The sequence below is a fragment of the Apis laboriosa genome, unplaced genomic scaffold (assembly GCF_014066325.1).
Source record: "Apis laboriosa isolate Shangri-la unplaced genomic scaffold, ASM1406632v1 scaffold66_cov157, whole genome shotgun sequence".
Taxonomy (NCBI): domain Eukaryota; kingdom Metazoa; phylum Arthropoda; class Insecta; order Hymenoptera; family Apidae; genus Apis; species Apis laboriosa.
The window spans coordinates 307,470-322,077 of NW_025224076.1; the positions used below are offsets into that span (position 1 = coordinate 307,470).

The following is a 14,608-nucleotide window of genomic DNA, read 5'->3' on the forward strand; positions in this document are numbered from 1 at the left end:
AACAGTAGTCGTAAGTAAATTTGCGAGAGAAGAGGTTATGTAAGTGAATGCAGTTACTTAATGGAAACTTATGAAATTTGTAGATCTATTTGCTCGTAATATTTGTAGTATGGCATTATGATAATTGCGAGCATTGGTTGGAATATTTTTTTCGCTGAGAGATTCATAATGGAAACGTTTATTTTTTTCTTTGCATTATTCGCAAAAGGCGAATAAATATAGGACGTTTAAAAATAGATTTATAAACTTGTTTCGATTCAAAACAACTTTCGTGTTGTACAAGTATTCGAAGCACTATTAAATCGTCCTCTATATATGTATATATATTCTTCTTAGATGGAATTGGCTATACGACTGAAACTACAATAGATTCTCCATTCATGTGTGTAAAATTTTAATTAATATCCGATCAGCTAAATCCTATGAATAATTGTCAGGCTCGTTCAATGAATTTCTTTTGTAATATAACATCTCCCTGCCTATATATTTTATTATTGTCTGAATATTCTAAAAATTGTAGAATAAAAAAAAAAATGACATTCACCTCACGTGCTTGTTCGAAAGAATAAAGAATCTGCATATTCACCGTATACGATCTCGCGGATAATTGAAAATAAATGTAATTAATTTTTCAACCAACGATTGTAATCGCGTAATTCCACTCGAATCACAAGTTTCCAATAAGAGTACAGATCCGACGATCTTATCTATGCAAATGAATTTCATTTCCATAGATAGTACCGCAATTAAAAATATCAAAAAAAAAAAAAGAAGAAAAAAGAAGAAAAAAGAACAACGTAATCAAATCCATCTCTCAAAAGAAATCGAATTGTAATTCTTCGATTACAACCGATATTTTCGATAATATAAAAATAAAATAAAAATCTACCTTCCCCCGAACGAAACGGATAGCAACGGTCTTTTCCACGCTTCTCACATCCCCGCGAGAATCTGCTGCTATCGCCTCCTATCGCCTCCTCGTGCTGCAATTTTTGAAACCCGACGCCGCGTTCCCAAGGTAGGAACAATGCTCAGGAACGACGATGTTCGCCTCCCGGCTATCCGGCTAGACGTTTAGACGTCTAGTTCCCCTTTTATCGCCGCGAGACCGCGATGCTGACACCGGCGACCGGCCGACCGGCTGTGACACACGTGGAGACACGGCTTGGTACGATCCGCGACGGTGGAAACAATATACAGGGTACGATAACACGGACCTCGCGACTCCAAGCCTGCGCTCGCCTCTGCGACACGTGTCGCCCACGATAAACGATCCTCTTCGCTCCAGAGAGAGAGAGAGAGAGAGAGGGAAAGGGGGACGGATCAGCAGAGGCGAAACTCGGTGCCAGGCGATTCCATTGGGCGTCGATCGACCAGCGTCCGATTAGGCGATTAAGATTAGCAATCGGATGCGTGAGAATGGCGCCGAGTACGCGCCTATGCGGCTCGATTGCGCGCGTAATTGCCGTCGGTTCGACGGTATTATTGCCCGGGTTAATGGATGACGACGACGAAGATTCCGGACGTAGGCTCGTTAAGGGGTGAAAATTATTGTCAGGAGACGGATGGAGATGATCGTGTCCGAGAGGCGTGATGAAACGCGCTGTTTCGTATAGAGATAGGAATAAGTTGGCGAGGAAATATTATTCTTCGTTTCGAAGATGGTGTATTTTTCCGAGTGTTAAAAGTTATTCGTAATTAGATACGTTACGATTAATTTTCACGAATCTCGTTAAATAGGTCAAACTGGATCCGAGATTAAATTGTACGTGTGTTGCACGGTTACTCAAGACCCAGCCAACTAATTAAATACCCGAAACTATCCGCAACATCTGCACTCGCATACTCGATGGAATCTTCCACCTGGCGTTCCGATTCAACCTTTTAGAGCCTCCTCGTGCCAAATAATATTATTACAGGCCAACTAGTAAACATTGCGCAATTAAACTGTTGAGAGAATCTTTCCTCCCAATCTGGCACACCACGTGTTAATTTCCCGAACGCCTCTCCGTCAAAAATCTCGATGGTAGCCAGTCTCGATTTATACTCCTCGTTCGATTCTCTATCGATGAATCCTTGATCGATCGCAATGGTCGAAAAAAAAAAAAAAAAAGTCGATTCTTCGTCACGTTAACGTTACACGATGTATATTTAGAATCCACGAGGAGACTCTTAACTCGCGTATCTGAAATTTTTCCTGATCACGCTGCGCTCAGAGCGGAGGAATTCTTGCAAAGGTCAGCAACGAGGAGAGGAGAGGCTCGATCCTGTCGCGCTCTAATCCGCGAGGAGTACAGGGAATGCAGGATATCGCTCGATTCATTCAACCCGTGTTTATAACAAGGCGCGCGTGATCTTTCATCGTTCGTTAATTGGAATTCTCTCGAAAGGAGAGGAGAGAAAGATCATCGCGGGTCTGGAAAAGAAAAAAAAAAAAAAGACCTTATCACCTTCCTATCCACGTTTCGAGGAATTAAATTACTCGGAGAAGAAGAGATAAGGAGCGAAGTGAAAATGATCCTCGATCTTTGGTTGGCTCGTCAACGGGTTGGCAGTCGAGTCGGGTCGTATCCCGGGGAATTTTTCAAGAAAGGGCCGTATAATTTGGCGAAAAGTCGAAAGGAGTCGGAAGAGGATCTGGATTGGGCAAAGATCTGAGAGGGGAGAGAGAAAGAGAGAGAGAGAGAGAGAGAGAGACGAGAGTTGGAAAGAAGGAATGGGATAAACGGGGAACGAAGAGAGGCCGGTGGAACGGAAAGCGATGGAAAAGACGAGGACGAGGAGGGAGAAAGAAGGAGGAAGAGAGGAGCGAAGAGGAGCGGTTGGAGTGGGCAAGACAGGAGAACGAACGGAGGACATCGAACTGAAATGGCCTCTGGGAGCGCATTCCAGTATTCCACTCTCGCTACCTTAGGCCATCCTCTCCTTCTCCTCGCCCTAGCTGCTTCCTTCTCCATTCTCCTTCTCGCTCTTCCGCCTCCTCTCTTCTCCTTCTTCCATCTTATCGTCGTCGTCGTGGTCGTCGTCGTGGTCGTCGTCGTGGTCGTCGTCGACGTCGTGCCGCAGTCTCTCTCATCCCTTTCTCTCCTCGCCATCTGCTCCTTTTTCCTTCCTTAGCCACGATTCTTTCTCTCCGTTTGTCCTTCTCGCTCACCGCTCTCATCCCTCTTCCGCCGATCCCTCAGCATCCTCCTCCTTTCGACTCCGACTTCCATCCACTCCTTTTATTTCCCTCTCCGCATTCTTGAGTTTCCCTCCATCGCCACCACCGATGAGTCTATTTCGCCAACTCTTGGACACCTATACGAGTGCCCCTACCCCCTCCTTCTTTTCCACGGGGTTTCTAATCTAATCGATCCAACGCCTAGCGATCGATTTCTCGAGTTGACCGAGGTTTCAAATCAAAGGCCTGCGTTTAGAAGCTCTCTCTCTCTCTCTGTCCCGCGTTTCGAACTCGTTTCGAAAGGAATCCGCGCGGAGGATAAACTTTTTATCGAAATTAGCACGCCACCGCCAACGCGGCCGACGCTTACGTAAGAATTTTGAAATTTCTTCCGTTTATTAGTACCGTCTGCGTTTACTTTTTTTTCTTTTTCCTTTTTTTTTTTTTTCTCGCCACGACGCTCGGATAGGGAACCGCGCGCGCACCTGTCCATCCACCGCTCTCCTTTTATTTTCCCGTTTCCGCCGCGGCACTCTCCAACCACTTCCTTTGTCCCACGCGGCTCCCACGCGAACTTCTTTTGCATAACTCGTCGAACGAGCAGATCCATCGGGGGAGAGTCGAGGATCTCACGACCTTCAATTTTCCTGTGCAGTCGAACGTTACCGGACGGACGTGAAATTTTAAAATCTTCTCCTCTCCGGATGGAGACTGCGAATGCATGCGATTCCGACTTAAAAAAAGAAAGAAAGAAAGAAAGAAAGAAAGAAGGGGCGCAGACGTGTTATTCGAAATTGGGATTGAAGTAGAAAATGGAGAAGAATCGGAGAAAAACTTTTAGCTTTTACTTTCGAATTCGAGCAATTTAAAACACACGTGCACGATGAAATATATATATATATAGAAAATATAGACGGGGATATGTTTTTATATTTCCAAAATTTATATTGTAATCAACACGACACCGAGTATATCTCCACGGAATTGTAAACGTGTCGTGTTCATCATCACGTACGATCCTCTATAAATTTGCAAGAGCGTTTATAGCATCCATTACACGCCACTGAAACGTACGATCTCTCTCGTCGTTCGTTGAAGTATCCCCATGCCCGCGATTTCCTTAAATCACGCGCCATTGTCGCTGTTAAGTCTTTTCTTGTCGCCCTCCATTGCCTCATTCGTCCTGAGGGATGCGACTGCCCTTACGAAAAACGCCCGGAAGCGAGCGCGTTCCGCTCCGTGGCCCGGAAGACGCGCGTAATTCCTTTCTCTTCTTCTTCTTCTTCTTCTTCTTCCTCCTCCTCCTTTCCTTTTTTTCCCCTCCTTTTTCTTTTATTGCATCGCCATTACCCGACTGAATTACGGACAGGCTTGGCACGCTTGGACCAATGGCGGCCATCGGGCGGCATATAAGCTCTCGAACAATGCCCCTTGTCCCGCGGAGGAGGGACTCAACGACCCTGAAAAGTCGGCTCAGCGCGGCGACAAGAGTGTTTCGTCGGGTTTGCTTCCAAAAAAAAAAAAAAAAAAAAAAAGAGAAAATTTCAGATCTCTCCTCTCCCGAGTTGTTCCCTCCCTCTAAGCCGATTTCCCATGGAAACGAATTCGCCGTTTCATCGATCAAGACCTCGCGTACATCTGGCTTTCCATTTCGGAAAATCCTCCGAGACACGCTCGTACGGATCTCGATAAGAGTCCCTCCTCCCCATCGAGCACTCTTCTCCCAAAATTCTCCCAAAAAAGATTCCTCCTCTTCTTCCTCGAGGAATCGGAAGGATTTTTGCGGAAAACATTTTGCAAACTGTTAACGAGAGAGGTTAATAGAATTTGGAGGAGCCAGCTTTCTTATTGAAAGATTCTTTTAAATTTTACTCGGGACGAAATACGATCGACGGTACGATAACTTTCCTTCGACATATAACAACGGTCGCAGAGGTTGTATTCTTTTTTTAACGCACGATAAAGTTTAAGAGGCTTTGTTTAAGAGGGAAACAAAACAGATTTATTTATCGGGTATTCGGATAGATAATCGGTCGTGAATAAAAGCACGGCCGATAATATTCCTGGAATAAGTAAATAAATAAATAAGAATGCGTAAAAATGTATTACGTACGCAGAAATATCGTATCGTGATATTTTTAAGTGGCCGGATAAATATCGCCGATAAGATGTATTATTCGAGAATCACGCACGTGTGTCGTGTATGGTCAGTTAGTAAATAAATTAAATCATTCTGCTGAAGGTAGTATCGAATTTTTCGCGATACGAGGAATAACATCTACTTTGATCGATCGTTACTTGGATTATTCCTCGAGATCGGGACAAATTTTTAATTCCTTGCAACTTTCGATATCTCGTGAATCGAGCGTTATCGAATCTACTTAAATAATCCAACAAAATTTGTTTTCCACCATCATGCGCGAGAAAGATGACAGCAGCTCAGTCGAGGCGCGAATTGGGAATTCCCAAATCCCTTCCTACTTCCTCCCAAATGATTTTCCTCCAATGAATCGATCGATTCGTAAGTTAAAATTGGAAGTTAAAAGTTCACCAACAAGATCCGCAAAGAATAATTTCCATCGATCGACGTACTCCACGAGTTTCGGGATCAATCCGTCACGAAAGTTGGGAAGGAAATTTTCGTGGCCAACGGGATGGGGATATCCCTATGGTGGAGTATAACGGCGGAGGTAAAAGTTGCTCGTTAACGAGATGGAGCTAGTCGAGAGATAAATCGAAATCCATCCACCTTTTCTTCTCGCTTCGAATCCAAGTTTCGCTCGGCGTGATCCGCACGATGACTCGAGGATAATCGTGATCGGTTCTCGGGGTTGATTCGATCCAACCCCTCCCCCTCTCGATCAGCCATTCTGATCCGCGCTTTGTGTTGCAGGACTGCTTAACGTTTTCAATGCGGAATCGACACGTGTTGCGACGAATTAATCCGGATAATGGATGCGAGACACCGAGCTCGGCCAGATTGTCGAGATTGTTAAATACAGATTTTCTTTTTTTTTTTTTAACAAGCTTACGAGAGCTGTCAAAAATACTCGACTTTTAATGTATTCAATTTATTCGTAGATCGACGAGAAGAACGACCAATGTTATTTTTCTTTCTTTGATGCCCGTAAAGAAATTTTCGACTTCGAAAAAAACAACGATTAAGCATTGGCTGGGATCAAACTATGCTGCAATCTCGAGTTCATCCTTCCTCAAGAGCTTCGAGCTTCCTCTACGGAAGATGAATCTTTCGGGAAAGGGGTCGATATCGTGATCATGACGTGGGGGGAGGAGAAACATGTTCGTCCTCGTCTGGTTACGATTCCGATCGGTGCTCCATCGAAATTTTGACAAAGTTATCGATGTGTTTGCCTGCCTCGATGAAATTCGCCAAGTTTGAGCATTACGAGAGACCGATATTCGAATATCCCCTTCCTGCTCCCGCATTATTGAGAAATTGGCGAGGATACGAATGGCAACCCAATTCGAGGGTGGGTCGAGACTTTGCTCGAGTCAATTTTTCCCCGCGAGAACAACGCGTGCGCGAGAAAAAAAAAAAGGAGAGAAACTCTTTCAATCACGTCGTCGAAATCGACGAGAAATCATCGCCCTGATCGATACGCGTTTCACGAGCAAAGAAAGAAATAAAGAAAGAAAGAAAGAAAGAAAGAAGGGAGAGGCAAAATTGTGAAAAGGATGTGCAATCAGCGAGGGTATAGCCCTTAAGGAGAGTAAACGACGAGGCCCTTTAATCCCGCGATGGCTCGTTAACTCGTTGCCCCGATCGAGGATTCTAATTTGCGAGCAAAGGGAAAGCATGGCCGGATAAGAAGGCGGAGGAAGGAATTGGAGATAAGCGGGCGCCAAACGAGCCAACTTTTTCCTCTCCTTCTGGGAGAGGTTAATAGGGAAAACGGGAACATATTCGAGGAGGAGGGGATATTCGATAATCGGCGATCCCGCGGACGTTTTTCCTTGGAGGGCCAAGGAAAATGGGGGCGTTTTGTAGCGAGAGTTCGCTCGCGGCGTTCCCTTCCCGATAGCGGAGTGCCGGGTTTCCAGGAATTCCACCGTTAGCTCGGCCATTACCATTCGCTACATGTCGAGGGGGGGTCACATTTTAGCGTGTTTACGGCTACTTTTCGAGGAAACGTTGCGAGCTCTCTGCGTACGTACACGCGACGACCAAGGCAAACACGCTTGCGCCCCGCGACACGCTTTCGTTATCTCGCGAAAAAGCTCGAGAAAGCTCGCCTCCCCTCCTCTGATACCGAATGATGATTGCTCCGCGGTGAGGAGAAGTCGCTTTGCGAGGCTTCGATAACGATAGCGGTGGGTGAATTGTTGGCCACTTTGTCGCGAGGATGTCCTTCGTCCTCGAATCTTGAATTAATTCGGAAGAGGAAGGAGATATCGTCGAAAGTGATCCTTTGGCCGAGCGATTGAAATTATATTCGTTCTTCTCTAATTGTATTGCGGAAAATGATCTTCAGGAATTGTTGGTATTTTTGATAGATTATTCGAACTTTCATTTGAAAATTGTTTAATTTTTCGTTCAACTGTCCAAAGTATCCGAATGGATTCGCCTGTCGATCGGTTCGAATAAAGAGGTAATTGCATCAAACAACGTGAAAATTTCCACAAATTGTTGCTGGCTGGAATCAATGTGGATCAAGTTCCTCGAAAGGGGGTTCTTCGAGAGCGGTCACGGTGACGACGACGAAGTAATTTTACAACTGCCGATGGCTTCCATCGCCAAATTCGGCAACTTTGGCGGATCTCGTATGTTTAGATTGGGCTGGTGTTTGCGGGGATCGGGCAAGAACGATGGGAAAGGCACAGTTCCGAGGTTGTTAACCCTTCCGCCGATGAAACGTCCAAGTTCCACCTCTCGGTGTTGTACGGAAGGCAGCGACATCTTTCGCTGCAATTTTTTTTTTTTTTTCTTTTTTTTGCGGTTCAAGTTGAAGGTTAAACGAGACGCGTTAACGTTATTCGTAAAATAAACGGATAATTACAGGGAGGTTATTACACTTGAAACCAGTCACAAATGTCTATACTTCTTATACGAGCTTATATCTAATGAGTTGTGTTGTTCGAGGTAAGAAAAATTGTTGCCCGTTTGTCAAAACGTTGCGAGGGGTATACAGATTATAAGAAAGAATTCCTTTTCTTTAGTGGGAATGTCGATTTGGAGGGATGTGTAATCAATTCTTGAAGGATCGATGTTTCAAAATATAATTTTTTAATCTTCTAATGAATAATACATTGAGAAAACTTTAAATACGAGTTAAATCGTTTTAATATCCCATCATGTCGTCGTAGTAAATATTTCCTGGGATAATAATTGTAAACTTAAAGCACAGAAAAGCGTTCTGCAAAAAAAAGAAATTGTTTCAGATACAATTCGTCGCCTCCCCTTTGATTATTACGATACGATAAGTGTTTTGAATATATTTATGCATTCGAAATTCCATTGGAGAAATATCTCCATCGAAGAAAAGACCGATACAATCGTTCACACCGATAAAAATTATTACACGATATTCTTTAGCACCTTAGAAAATACAGAGGCATAAAGATAAGAGGAGGCAATAAATAGCATCGATATTGTCCTTGTGCTTGAGACATTGGAATAACTCTGAACGAAAAATCACGTGCACGGATGCTAATTGATCGATAACGAATTATCAGCGACGATTAACCGACATTAAATATTGAAATATCCCCGTCAATTAGTCGATTTAGCGTCGAATCGCTCTGTCTCTGCCCATAAAATGTCCGATATTTATATCTACCAGCCATACAGGCTGCTATAATGTATACATAATGCTATTTCGCCACGTGTACCCGTGGCCATGATTTGTAAATTCCAGTTTCCCTGAACGAACGGATACCGAGTTTCTCTTTTTTTCTCTCTTTTTTTTTTTTTCTTTTTATACGAAACGATGAAACGGTTCACGTGTCACGACTCGCCTCGACAACAGGTGTTACGTGCCGATTTTTACGCCCGGAATTTTTCGTGTATCGATAGAAACATCCTCTCCCTCCATTTCAAAATCTTCCCAGATTCTTTCAAAGGCCTCGCTCACTGTTATTGTGGCAGAGAAACGAGTTCCTCTTTATTTTTTTTTTTTTTTTTTTTACGACACGCTCTCACTGGAATTCCCTTATATAACGCGCGTAGTTTACATAATTGTCAGCACGCAATGTTGTTATTACCGGGTAGAAATTCGGTTCAACACTCTGCAGGGAAGAATCCGATGGATTTCCAATTTCTTTCGACCGGTAACGAGATGTTTATTCCGATTTCCTCGTCATCATTTTTTATACAAGATCGATAGATCATTAGGATAATACTCCCCAACCTTTACGAAGATAATTTAGATATTGATTCTTTCGACAAGAATCGTATATCGATATACTTTGAGCAGCTCGAGAAATTTTTAACGATCGTTGCCATCAACATGTTCACGGACAACCGGAATAAAGTAGAACGGCAACGTTCCACCTCGGTCGGGAGCACCTGATCGCCTCGACTTCGCGTTACCCGGTGTCACGACACCGCGATCGTTTACCTATCAACCAAGAATAAGCTCCATCTCCGTAAACTCAACCATTTCCTCACGACTCGTCCTCAACATTCATTTCATACATATTTTCATACACTATTCATATCATTCTATGATATAAAATAATTTGAACAAATCGAACTGTTTCCCCTAGATTCTAGATATCGAGCGTGTTTATCGCAGCTATTATTATTTCTTACTTAAATTTCATTCACATTCCATTTCTCAAATTAATTTTCCAACAAAACGCATTCCAAAGCGTTAACGAGCCCCACGCGTGGCGCGAAACGAAAACAAATTACGTCACAGCGGGGGAACGAAGAAAAACGAGGAGGAGGAGGAGGTGGAGGAGTGGAGCAACCGAGGTGGAAAAAGCTTACGCGAAAGCCGATTTTTCTTCCGGCCTGCGAATCCTTCCTCCGAGCGGCGTCGAAACTCGGTCCGCGTTTGGAAGCGGAGGCGGCGGCTCGCGAGAAAAAGGCCCGAGAGAGGCCGGGCCGGGGAGCGCGAGGAGAGCGATTGCGCGCAATAAGGCCCCGCGTTTCGTGGCAGACATTGTGGCTAACGGATGTGCCGTTACGGGGCCGCATTCCACGGAGCCACGCATGCGCGACGCGACACATTCCATTGTCTTTTACATTCTTCCCGGCCGTTTCTCTCCTCCTCGGTATTCTTAGCACGCTCACCCGCCAACAACCGCCCCTGGCGCAACGGCGCAGGGCATCCACAGGGCCTTATCCCGCCACTTTTCTCTCCCTTCCCCCTCCCGCCCCGCTCCTCCGCCCCTTCCACCCGACCATCCACCAGTTGCTCGCCGCCGCCGTTGCTGCTGCTGCTGCTGCTGCTGCTCCTCTTCCTCGTCCTCCTCCTGCCGGTTTTAGCGCTCCCTTTCTTCTCTTTGCATTCCACGCTTCTTCTCTTCTGCTCTTTGTATTTTTTCGTCGTGTATACCCGACTTCGCTCACTTCGCTCGCTCGCTCGGCCTCTCCGTTCAATGATCCTCCTCCCGAACTGGTCTTCGCCTCGACCGTCCAAGTCGGTACCGTCTTTCACTCGCCACTCTTCTCTAATCTTTCCTTCCCTTTCCTTCGACGTTACACGTTTATATGTGTATCTCTTTTCGATTCGCGGATCGTTAATACGATCGTTAATGCGATCGTCGATAGAATCGTGTCTTCGAAGGGGGTCGAAATAAACACGAAAAATTTCGACGGCCTTCGGTTCGATCGAAGTTTATTCAATCTCTGTCTTTGTCTTTATCTATTTCGATAGATTGTGAGCGAGTATATATATATATATATATATGTATATATATATACAATTCGATAAATAAGGCTAGACTTTTATTTGAAATTGTTTCGACGGTATCGAATCGTCGTCTCGTTTCGCGATTCCGATTTCGTCCATCCGCACTTCGCCACCACTTCGCCCGGCATTCCATTCGAGAAACGTTTTCTTGGCCGACCTTCGCGGTCCTCTTTCCCTTTTTTCTCGGTCGGGCACCTTCCGCGGCGCGCATTCCTCCTCCTCCTCCTCTCTTTCTATCTCTCTTCCTCAACCAGGGCCTCTCCCTTCGCCCTCCGCTCGATTCTCACGCTTCTTCAACGTCGTCGCGTTATCTCCTTCTTGTTTCTCGTCCTAGCAGCGTTCGCCGATCTCGATGCCACCCGCCTCGACCCCCGAGAGAAGAGAAGAAACGAGTCTGGAACCCCGCTGGAATTGTCCATGCCCCTCCACTCTCTCGGATCTCTCGCGAGATTCCTCCCCCCTCCCTTGTTAAACCGCCTAATATCGGCCGGTAAAATGAATGGTTCAATTAATACGTCGTTCGGAGCGGACCACCGTGGACGAGAGGAGGCCCGTGGATCTCGAGGCCTCCGTGCTTCGTTCCAGGTCCTCTCTCTTCGTTGATAAGTCGAACGTTCGGTTGATTAAAACACTCGTCGTTGTGGTAGTATAATACCTTGCAAAGCGAGCGAGCAATACATTCTTTCTTACCTACGTTCTTTTATTTTTCTCTCCTCTTTGTTTTTCTTTTTTTTTTTTTAATTCGAGCAAGGATTAATCGAAAGTATTTCACCGAAGGGGGTCAACCGCTTGACATTTACATTCGCCCAATTATAACCGATTAAAATATTCGATCCCCCCTTTTTCTCTTCCTCCTTTCTTTTCTCTTCCCTTCGAAAAAATGTTGAAGTCGTGCACGCAGGGGAGGTCCGTGGAACGGAATAGCCGAAGCGTTCCGCAATTGCGGAGCCGGAATTCCGTTCGGCTTGGTCTACGAAGCGGGCAACGAGCCGTGCGCTCATCGTCTTCGCGATTACACCACGCTCACACAGATACGGGATAAATACTTGCACGCGCGTTAGCGCTCGCGCATGCGCACCGGTATTCGCGAGTAATGTTCCAGGAAATTACGAGCAACGCGATATTCTATTCATTCAAACGTCTTCGCGTATATACGCCTCCTCGTTTCCTCTTCCCCGTGTAATTGGGGAAGAGAGTGAGGGATAGAGAGGAATTTACGCTTTTCCATCTATTTTATTCGCGAGATACGTCAAATCTAATATTTCTTTTCGTGAAACGCTTCGATATCCGCAAACCGATTAGAAACGCGATGAAGATAAATTTTAAATTCTTCAACTAGTAGCGAGATTAAACCCTATATAAACATAAAGCTCGTATATTTTCACAAAAGGAAAGAGTTTGTAAAAGAATAAAAAAAAAAAAAAANAAAAAAAAAATAACTATCCGTAATTTAAAGGAAAGAATTTTCATACTTGACGAAAACGTAAGAATGTTTGTACGAGGGGAAGAGTAAGCCAAAGTTTCAATTTCATTACATCTCTACTCCCGACGAGATATTTAACTCGTACAAATAAAAAGGAACTTTTAACAGAATTTTCGTTCGAATCGACACGGAAGAGGAGGCTTCTTCTTCGCGCGAAGTAAAAAGTAAAAAAGCGATTCCAATTTCCTGTCTTTCCCCCCGAAATATTTAATTCATTTGGAAGGAAGGAGGGAGGAAAGGAATTTTCGTTTTATCGTAATAAAAATTTCGGTGGGGAGAATTCGGTTGAAATATCTGGTTGAAAATAAGCAGCGTCCTAATTGGCAAGTACCACGTTGGCACCTGCGGAGATTAACGCTAACGTGGATTCTCCGGTAACTGTATTCTCCTCGAGAACGTTATTCGGTTGAATCATACGCGCGCGTTCGCGTGCGCCTTCGGCGCAATAATGTGTATATATATATATATATATATATATATATATATATATACAATGCATAATCCTTACATAATGGCGGGGTCGATGGCTGGTCGAAACGATCGACCTGTTCGGGAGGCAGGATGCGTTAATATTCGTTTTCGGTATCCTTTCGAAAATTACTTTACTTTATTTCCAATTTTCCATTCGCGCATACCTCCCAAGAGAATTTTTTAATTATTTGAAAAGAATTCCTCGCCGATTTTAACGATCTTGAAGCATTATCATCCATGCAATGTATGTATATACATACACTTGAGTCTCTTTCTCTTAAACGATTGCAAAAATGTAAGCCAATTAGTCCGCGGAGAATGTTATGGATATCACACGATATTCAAAATGATCGTACCCATTCAGGAAATCTATATTTCTTTCGATAGATATAGATAAAGTAGCTACGTTTGTTTTTTTCAATTCTCAGGTTTTTTACACGATATCTTTTCTTTTCTTTTTTTTTTTTTTTTTTTACACGCGATTCGTTGTCACGTAAATAAGATGTTTTTTATCAAGTGCATTTGCGTATTTTAAATTGCTTTTAAAAGGAGACTCATTTGTATAATGTATACGTCATGTATGAATATATGGAACGTAGTTAAAAAAAAAAGGAAAAAAAAAAAAAAACATTTTCTGCAACTTTCTTCTTCGTGAATGGCGGCCGGCTTTAATACTATATTTATAAATACACCTCGTGCAAAATTTAAATTAAAAATAATACGACGTTGATCCTTAATCTTCGGGTATAAAAGATACACGAAGGGGGGGAAAAAATAAATAAAAATAAATAAAATTAGGACAAACTTCAAGCGGTAAAAATTCGACTCGTAATTACATTCCATTGCTAATTACTTTAAATACCTCATCAATTGTTATTTAAACTTGTCAAAAGCTATTTGTACACCATTACATACCGTTAAAGTGGCCGCATTTTTATCTATCACCTCGGCCAATAACAATTTATCGAAAACATATTCTAGAACGAAGAGCTTTCAAAATGAATTAATATCCTTTTCAATAGTTCCCATTTCGCCTGGTGTACAAGCAAAAATCGCTTTCCTTTCCCAAAATTTCCCTTCCTTCTCTTCGATCGATCCTTCGGTCGAGAATTTTCTCGATCTCGATCGTTCTTTCTCCCGATAAAAAGAAAAAAAAAAGAAAATCCTCTGGCAGCGAGGACGAGGGGGGGAAAAAAGAACAAGGCGAAATTCCACTACTCGAAAATCGAAATCGCAACACGAACGATCGAGGAGGGTTCACGTACGCGACGTATCGTGATCGGTGACAAGCGACAAGCTGTTCCCGGTATTACCTCCATAAGAAGCGGTTTCGCTCGTCATAAGAATATTTCAACCCGTTGTTGTCCAAGGAGTCGCACGGGTTTCGGCAGTTTCGTGCCCTTTTATGGGCATCGAGACGGCGTATAGTCGGCCGGATCGCCGCGCAAGGATTTGCTGACCCGAAATAACCGCGTGTGTATGTACAAGCCCAACCCCGCGCTTCCTTAAATCTTCGCCACCTCTGACTCATCCTCCGGCCCCTCGATCGCGGAAACCGATCATCCTGACGATCTCTATTCGCCCCAAAATTCGCCAATTCTACCGAACCAA

The 14,608-nt window shown here is 44.0% G+C and overlaps 1 protein-coding gene across 2 annotated transcripts in view; it reads right to left on the reverse strand.

Moving 5' to 3' along the window:
• Positions 1-14,608, reverse strand: part of LOC122718631 (3-phosphoinositide-dependent protein kinase 1) — a 479,613-nt gene that overhangs the window by 70,618 nt on the left and 394,387 nt on the right. The gene's annotated exons all lie outside the window — the stretch shown is intronic.